At 38.1% G+C, this 7,463-nt stretch overlaps 1 long non-coding RNA gene across 1 annotated transcript; it reads right to left on the bottom strand.

Moving 5' to 3' along the window:
• Positions 1-5,754: 5,754 nt before the first annotated feature.
• LOC114825529 (uncharacterized) lies at positions 5,755-6,359 on the bottom strand. Its single transcript, XR_003774287.2, has 3 exons — positions 6,256-6,359; positions 5,990-6,045; positions 5,755-5,869 (listed from the first exon to the last, which is right to left on the bottom strand). It is a non-coding gene; the product is annotated as an uncharacterized lncRNA (long non-coding RNA).
• Between the last annotated feature and the right edge of the window lie 1,104 nt (positions 6,360-7,463).

The raw sequence follows: 7,463 nt of genomic DNA, 5'->3' as shown, positions 1-7,463 counted from the left end.
CCTCTAGCTAGCCCATCATCCATAGTTTACCCAAATTCGTCCAAAATCTGTTTTAGTTTACAATCTGTTTGTTTTGTTTTCAAATTCATCAAAATCAAATCCCCCTTTACTTTAAAGTGTTTTATTAGTCAAAATCTATTTTGATTTGTGTTTTTAAGTGTCTTGAGTCAAGTTAGAACCTAATTTCGTCCAAAACCATCCCTAGAGTCAGTTTAGAGTCTAATTCATTGTTTTAAGCAGTTTTGAGTCTTTTAAACTAGTTTTGAGTCTTTTTAGTTTGTATTGCATCTTTTGAGTCTAGTTTGATGTTTTAAACCTAATTTTACGTTTTTAAGTCAGTTTCTAGTGTTTTTGCAATCCCTCATAATCCCCGGCCTAGAATGATCCCTACTTACATTCTTTATTACAATTGATAAAAGAGGGTTAAATTTGTGTGTTAAGATAATTTTTGCATCAAATTTTTGGCGCCGTTGCCAGGGATTAGCAATTTTGCTAATCCCTTGTTATTTCTTTTTGTTTATTTTCATGTGTTTTTGTTCCTAGTTGCTGACTTTACTTGTTTTCTTGTTTTAGGTGGTTTATGACTCGAAGTTCTCAACCTATTCATAAGCACATCCGTGACTTTGACGACGATTTTGAACGAACTTTGAGACGAGCAAGGAATCAACAAGAACCCCAACCATCTCAACCTGCACCAAATCTTGGAGAAGACAAAGTAGAAGAGCAAGAGTAGCCTACGACACAGGTTGTAGAGGAAGATCCCAACATGGCAGCGGACAATCGAACAATCAAGGAGCTTTCCACTTCAGGATTGGACAATGCTGCTCCCCTATGCATCCAATACCCCATGGCTGCCCTAGGGAAGACAGACGAGTTCGAATTGAAATCAAGTTTGTTGCATCACATTCCTAAGTTCCACGGGATGTCCATAAAAGATCCTAATAAACACTTGAAGGAGTTTGCGGTTGTTTGCTCGAGCATGACCCTTGTGAACGTTGATGGGAGCATTATGAAAATGAAGGCTTTTCCCTTTTCTCTCTTAGAAAAGGCTAAAGATTGGTTATATGAGCTAGCCCCCGGAACTGTCACATCATGAGAGAGTATGAAACGGGCATTTTTTGAGAAGTTTTTCCCAACTTCTCGAGTCATTCTACTACGCAAAAGGATTAGTGGCATTCAGCAAAACCAAGGTGAATCATTTCCCACTTACTATGAGCGTTTTAAAACCCTTGTTGCTTCATGTCCACAGCACCAGATGAAGGAGGAACTTCTTTTTCAATATTTCTACGAAGGGCTTCTACCAATTGAACACCAAATGCTAGACGCCTCAGCGAGAGGAGCTTTGGTGGACAAAACATCCATAGCTGCCAAGACCTTAATTGCTAACCGAGCATTGAATGCTCAACAATATGAAGGCGTTGGTCAAAGGGACACCCCACGGCAGCAAGTGAATGAGGTAAGTTCCACATCTGACATTCAATCGCAATTAACTAATCTTACTTCCATTGGGTCTCAGATGGCCGAAGGAATGAGGATGAAAGAACCAAGTGTATGTGGTGTGTACTTTATCCAAGGACATGCCTCTGAAAAGTGCCCGTAATTGATTGAAAATGGTGGATGGGAAAGTGCCAATGCAATTTGATTTCAAGGCCAAAACTAGCCAAGGAACGATCCATATTCTAATATGTACAATCCAGGTTGGACATCCAAATTTCAGGTGGAGAGAGCCCCAACAACCCCAATAACAAGGAGGCTTTAGGCAGTAACCTTCGGGCTTTTATACCAAGCAATACGCACCAACAAAAGCCCCACAACAACCTGCCCAAAATACCTTAGGTAGATCTTTAGATAATGAGACACTTCTTAAGTTACTCACCAATTTGTCTCAGGGGTAAGAAAATCAAGCCAAAGCAATGCAAAACCAAGACAAAAGGGTGGACCAAATGGAGAAGCAAATTGGGCATATTACGGAGTTTGTAGGACAATTCAGAGAGTAAGGTAAGTTGCCTAGTTCAACCGTTGTCAACCCGAAGGGAGGATTCGAATCTGCCAAGGCCATGAGTTTGCGAAATGGAAAACAAGTTGGATCTGATCCCCAATCTTCCAAATCACGTTCCAATGAGGTTGAAGAGTTGATAATTGAAGAGGAGGAGCAAAGCACCCCCACAGCAATGAAGGGAAATTTATGAGATTTCTAGAATGGGATTTCATAATGACTATCATGCATATTCAAATCAAATTTAATATACGAAAGCAGCGGAAGCATTTAAAACATATTATCAAAGCTATAGTCATGCAAATCCCCTTCAAGGTTCATAGGTTTATATATAATGCATCAAAACATTTTAAAGAATCAAGAACAAAGTGAAGGTTAGTCTTATACCTCTTGATCTAGACTTGAGACCAAGGATGGACCACCTCCAAGCCCTTTGCTCCTTGAAATCCTTGAGCCTAGCTTCCTTCCTTGCCTCCTCCACTTTGTTACAATGAGTGCTCCTAGGTTCTCTTCAAGTTCCCAAAGTAGGAAACCTCTAAAGATTCTCACCCACTAGTGTAGTGAGAAGGATGAAGGAATAACCAAAAGGGTGTAAGAGATGTTAGTAAAAACCCCCTTTGGTGGCCGGCCTTTGTGTAGTTTAGAGAGCTATTTTTCTTTTGCCTCTTTGTTGTTTTAACACACAAAAACCCTAATGAACAATATCTTATAAAGTTGCTTATATAGACAAAAAGAAAACCTAGTCAACACTTGACTAAATATCTCTCCAAAACCCACATAATATGGCCGGCCCTCTTGTGTTGTTTTTGGGCTTTGGGCTTTTATTATTTCAAGTCATCCAATGCTTGAATAAAAGCCCAATGGGTTTAGGCCCAATGGGCCTAATTAAACCCGAACGTTTCTTTAAGCCCAAAACGATCTTTATCGCTTTTATGATTTCTCTAGACTTTTCTAAATTAATCACAACACATAATTAATCCAATTAATTGTTTCCATCATCCATTAGTTACTCACTACAATAGTGTTGTGTGAACAATCTTTTAGGTTCTAATTAGCAAGGCAGTGAGGTGATTGGCATCAATCCAATTGCTTATATTTAATTCAATCACTTAGTGAATTAAAACTTCATTTTAATTCACCTTTCTTCTTTGACGACTACATTTAATCATCTAGAAGAACTCACAAGCTATGAGTGACATCTAACCATATGTCATAGCTACCCAAGCTAATGTAGAAGTTTATTCGAAGAACCTAGTCAGTTGGAATTACAATGTAATTCAATCCTTCTCTAATACAATACTCTCAATCACATCATTAGGGTATGGATATATCATGTCAAACCCCTAATGTGATTATTCCTTCTTATATGATCCAATTGAGTCGTATAGGAACGCTTTCCTTTATTACGCTCGATACTTCGGCCGAAGATTCCCGAATCATATCTTAGAGTATTCTTCCTCTCTTATCGAGGATTAGAGATTCCTTGTTGCACATACACTTGCCTTCATGACTAAGTGGCTTAACCCCAACTATGCCGTTGACATTCTATAAGAGTGACGTTGACATAATCAAAGATTAAGTACTTAACCACAAGACAACGACGATGCCTCAGGTCAAAGGATTACTTACATTATTCCAACCATTTGAGTTACTTGCTTGACATGTGAGTAGACCTCCATGCAAGTACTCTGATTTGATTGTGTTCAGTGAACTCATTCCCTTAATGAGCACCTACATACTTGTCTTAGTGTCACAACACGAATGGGATGAGACTTTCCATCCTTCCAATTGAAGCGGACACAGTATGTACCGGTCTAAGCATTGTCAGTATCCCTCCGACAATCCAACGACCAGGAACCTTTTGGACATAATGGTTATGTGAAGAAGGTCTCTGTAGTCGAACATGATTAGATTACTTCTTCAATCGATCCATTGTCCATGGATTCACTATTCAGGACATATATCGTTAATTGAGATAGTCCTAATTAGTAGCTTTGCCATTTGATGTATAAGAATCATCCATACATCGATTCATTTGTCCTGAAAGATTTCTTCCAAAGATTGACTTTCAGGGCATATTTCCAACAAGCAAGGGTGGAAAGACCTTTGACGCAGGCCTCAAAAGCTCCTAAACCATTCAATTCGGCCAACAAAGGTAATGAAGTTCCAATTTTGATTAATTCTAAAGTTGTTCCTCCAAATGTACCCTTTCCTTATAGGTTTATGCAATCAAAGAAGGAGGAGGCTGAAAAGGATATTTTGGAAACGTTTAGAAAAGTTCAAGTTAATATACCACTTTTGGATGCAATTAAGCAAGTTCCAAAGTATGCCAAATTTTTAAAAGAACTTTGCACAACTAGGAAGAGAATTTCGAGCAAGGAGGTTGTCAAGGTAAGTGAAAATGTCTCAGCTGTTTTACAACGTAAACTGCCCACTAAATGCAAGGATCCGGGAAGTTTTACCATTCCTTGTGTAATTGGTAATACTCATTTTGAATCGGCCATGGTAGACTTAGGTGCATCTATAAATATCATGCCTTATTCAATCTATGCATCTATGGACTTAGGCGAATTGAAAAATGATAGGAGCATAAGTGCATAGCCGCAACAAAGAGAAGAAGGAGGACCCTTGGACGTGCTTGCCATTCAAGTTGGATTGTTGGAGTGTTTTTAGGTGTTTTCATTCTTTGTTTTGAATATCTAAATTTGTTTATCTTGGCTTTGTGAGTATGAGGAGCTAAACCCCCCTTAGCTAGGGGGAATTCAAAGCCATGAACATACTTGCAATATGAATTGATTACCTTCAGTTGTGATTTCATAAGTTATGAATTCAATTTGTTTAACTGCTTGATTGATAACTTATTCATGTATGTTTATTAAGAGTGCACACTTAGTTTGCATGCATGAATATGATGCTAGAGTATAAGGGAGTTTCACCTAATAGTTACAAACTTATATTCACAAGTAGTGGAGATCGCTTATAAACGATCGCGTTAAATGAATTCTTGGCAGGAGTTTCATGCTCATCATAGTAACAAATGCCTCGTCAATACTTATAGTTTTCATAATGCTTAATGATCTTTGATTGTATCTTTATTGTGCTGTTCACATAAAGGACTTTTGAAGAATGCTTGAATTGTTGTATGCGCTTTCCCATCCAATTCAATAACTTAAGGAGAACTTGAAGGTTAATTTAAGCGGACTTAATTAACCTGGGGTGTTGAGTTTCATGATTTATCGAAAGAACAACTGAAAATTGGTTTATGTGCAAGTGTGTCATGTGTGGAGAAGAACCCTCTAGCTAGCCCATTATCCATAGTTTACCCAAATTCGTCCAAAATCTGTTTTAGTTTACAATCTGTTTGTTTTGTTTTCAAATTCGTCAAAATCAAATCCCCCTTTACTTTAAAGTGTTTTATTAGTCAAAATCTATTTTGATTTGTGTTTTTAAGTGTCTTGAGTCAAGTTAGAACCTAATTTCGTCCAAAACCATCCCTAGAGTCAGTTTAGAGTCTAATTCATTGTTTTAAGCAGTTTTGAGTCTTTTAAACTAGTTTTGAGTCTTTTTAGTTTGTATTGCATCTTTTGAGTCTAGTTTGGTGTTTTAAACTTAATTTTACGTTTTTAAGTCAGTTTCAAGTGTTTTAGCAATCCCTCATAATCTCCGGCCTAGAACGATCCCTACTTACATTCTTTACTACAATTGATAAAAGAGGGTTAAATTTGTGTGTTAAGATAATTTTTGCATCAAGTTGTACAAACCTCAGATCAATTGGCCTCGATCCTCTAGATTCCCTCATTATTGTAGCAGAAATCGATAAAAGCATATATACAATGACATTTTATCAGCTACTAGTTGGACCACGTTTATTACCTACCATAAACGGAGAAACATTTTGGTATAAGAATCTAATAAGAATCTCATTCTACAAAAACTTCTTCAGTGTTGGCCTAAACAACTGCAAGCAAGCAAAAAAAATCCCAAGATACATACTTTCATCCAAATCATCCACCGCCATTAACAAAACCACACCCTATATCTTCCTTTAGCTAAGATTAAAAGAGTGAACTTATCACCCAAATAAAGTAGGTGGATTAACGAATATGAGTTATTGCCTTGTATATGAAGAGAATAAAATACAAAGTTCATTATAAGGTTAATATACAACACAATGAAGGCACAAGATTACATTAACCGCCGACTTACCATCCATACCATAGAAAATGCATCTGAACATAGAAAAACATCGTCCTCCATACCTGATGAAATATCTCAGGCTGCAAGGTGTAACCATTTGCAGTTCATTTATCTGCATCCCACAACATGCAGCTTCGCTAATGACCAACGAATTCATACTGCAGCACATAGAGAAAAATGCAACTGCACATAAACTCTTAACTACATCGAAAGTCATGATATAAAAGCAATGATGAAACTTCTTCACATGATATCATTTTGAACCATACCAAAGCATGTGAATTCTATGTGATTTTTTTTAGAGTAAATGTTCATTTTCTATGTTGTATATATCCATGTAACAACGTCAAATCTACTAATTTTGAGAGAAAGAAAAATAATTACAACATTTTTCCATGCATGACCATAATAAATATGACTCATAAATAGTTTTGACCTTAAACAAAAGAAAATGCTTAGGAAAATCAAATTTAACAGAGGTCTATACCTGTAGCAGGGAAAAGAATGGATGTATTGCTTCCCTTTTCTTTTTTGGTCTAAATATATCCATTCCCTTTAAAGGTTGCACTGCTCAAGAAGTAAACTCATTATGAAGAAACTATATTCATAAATTAATTAAAAAAAATGAAAGTAAATTATGCATCACGATTTGGACTTAATTTTCTGGCAACTTTTTGCAGTGAAGAAGAGATCCGGATGGAATAATCGATCAGCTGGGTGAAAAGGATTTAGAGACCCTACCTCCTTCATTCTCTGAGAGCGAAGCCTTCCTCAGGTAGCATCTCCGATAGAGCCGGCGAAATCGGATCGTCGGACCCGCCAAACCCTCCATCAAAGCCCTGGCCGTTCGATTCGGCGTAGATCGACGGAGGAGAGAAGGCCTCTGACGCCGGTTGTGTGGAAGATTGGGGAATCGGCAGCGAAGTCCTTAAGCGACTCAGAGTCGACGAAGGAGTCGAATCGTTGGGAGGAGAGTTGGGGGTCGTAGCCCAAGTAACCGTCGTAGTGCCTCTGTCCCCATCCTTTCCAACCCCTCTGTCCTCCTCCTCTCCTCTCACCATAGCCACACCCAGCTGTCTCTGAGTGAAAAATGGGACCGATCGTCTCTCTCTAATTTGTCAGCCGTTCTGTCCCCCTCCCCTCTCTCTCCCCGAGTAAAGCCTAAGATGCAGCGGCTGAAAATCGAGTCTTAAGCCTGAGTGGTAGTTTTGTAAATAAAGAGAAAGTTGGCTAAAAGCATCCGAGTGGCAGTTTTGTAAATAAACTGAAA

This window comes from Malus domestica, chromosome 06 (genome assembly GCF_042453785.1).
Source record: "Malus domestica chromosome 06, GDT2T_hap1".
Classification (NCBI taxonomy): Eukaryota; Viridiplantae; Streptophyta; class Magnoliopsida; order Rosales; family Rosaceae; genus Malus; species Malus domestica.
This window is presented reverse-complemented; position numbering and strand designations above follow the sequence as displayed.